Source organism: Myotis davidii, unplaced genomic scaffold (assembly GCF_000327345.1).
Source record: "Myotis davidii unplaced genomic scaffold, ASM32734v1 scaffold1006, whole genome shotgun sequence".
In the NCBI taxonomy this organism is placed as follows: domain Eukaryota; kingdom Metazoa; phylum Chordata; class Mammalia; order Chiroptera; family Vespertilionidae; genus Myotis; species Myotis davidii.
This window is the reverse complement of record NW_006297143.1, coordinates 311,151-312,844: the sequence shown is the minus strand read 5'-3', so window position 1 is coordinate 312,844 and position 1,694 is coordinate 311,151. Positions and strand designations below refer to the sequence as shown.

Sequence of the window (1,694 nt, the reverse complement as noted above, 5' to 3'; positions counted from 1 at the left end):
CCCCATATATTTTATTGGTTTTTTTTATAGAGAGGAAAGGAGAGAGATAGTTAGAAACATTGATGAGAGAGAAACATCGATCAGCTGCCTCCTGCATACCCCCTACTGGGGATGTGCCTGCAACCAAGGTACATGCTATTGACCGGAATCGAATCTGGGACCCTTCAGTCCGCAGATCGACGCTCTATCCACTGAGCAAAAGCGGTTAGGGCTCATTGGTTGATTCTTGTATGTGCCCTGACCAGGGATCAAACTCTTAACCTTGGCATATCAGGACAACACTAACCAACTGAGCTATCTGGCCAGGGCAAGACATTTTTAAAAAGAAAAGATTATTGCCCAGCTGAAGCATTGACATATGAACCAGGAGGTCACGGTATGATTCCTGGTCAGGGCATTTCCCCAGGTTGGTCTCAATCCCCAGTATGAGGCATGCAGGAGGCACCCGATCAATAATTCTCTCTCATCACTGATGTTTCTATCTCTGTCTTCCTCTTCCTTCCTCTCTGAAATCAATTAAAAATTTTTTTAAAAAATCTTAAAAAAGAAAAGATTATCAATAGGTGGCAAGAGGGGCAGAGATAGAAGCTAGAATTAGTTGATTATATCTTTGTTTGGGAGCTTTGACTTTGGAACTATGTAAATATTTTACATAATCCTACAATTAAATTAAAATTTAAAAAGAAATTCCTAATAATTTAAAAAAAAATGAAACGAAGTAACATAAATATGTATGTCCATATAGTGGCATAACCACACAGAGTGGAACTTTTCCAAGTGACTAAAATACAGTAATTTGTATATCCCTAGTGGGGACAAAAAGAACTGCCCCTTATCTCCCCTCAAAAAAATCTTAACAGGAGAAACCAAGATGGCGGCATAGGTAAACACTGGAGATTGCTGCCTCGCACAACCACTTCAAAAATACAACTAAAAGACGGAATGGACATCATCCAGAACCACAGGAAGGCTGGCTGAGTGGAAATTCTACAACTAGAAGGAAAGAGAAAAGCATCCCGAGACTCAGAGGAGTTGCGGTGCGGAAGTAAAGTACAGAGGTATGGAGGCACACACAGAGAGGGCTGGTGGCTGAGGACACGGTTGGCTTTTTCAATCGGGAGGGAGTCTCAAGTTCTGAGCTCCAGTTCCAGGCGAGTCTCTGGGGACCCAGACTCATACGGGAAAAACTGGACTGTCTGGCATCGGTCGGAACTCGAGGGCAGCTTTCTCTTGGGGGTGCTTGCAGTGAATGCCAGGACACTGAGAAGCAGGGCCTCTGAGGGCAGGACTGAGAGCAACCATAACTGCCCCATCAGCCCTGTTGATCCCCTGGGACCCTGCCCCGCTCAAGCCACAGAGGCTTTGGCATATGAAAGGCCTGGCCCTTTGCAATTTGATAATTACCTAACAAACTGCAGCTGGCCCAAGGCCCCAAGACAACTTACATTGTGTCACAGCTGGCTCCTGCTGGATAGCCTCAGGCAGAGGCTAGAACAGCCGTGGGCAAACTATAGCCCGTGGGCCGGCCGTTTGAAATGAATAAAACTAAAAAAAAAGAAAGACCGTACCCTTTTATGTAATGATGTTTACTCTGAATTTATATTAGTTCACATAAACACTCCGTCCATGCTTTTGTTCCGGCCCTCCGGTCCAGTTTAAGAACCCATTGTGGCCCTCGAGTCAAAAAGTTTGAC

The 1,694-nt window shown here is 44.8% G+C and overlaps 1 protein-coding gene across 1 annotated transcript in view; it reads right to left on the bottom strand.

The window, feature by feature from the left end:
• MSH5 (mutS homolog 5) overlaps nucleotides 1-1,694 on the bottom strand; it is a gene marked incomplete at its 5' end in the record, with an annotated part of 40,363 nt that overhangs the window by 5,496 nt on the left and 33,173 nt on the right. The gene's annotated exons all lie outside the window — the stretch shown is intronic.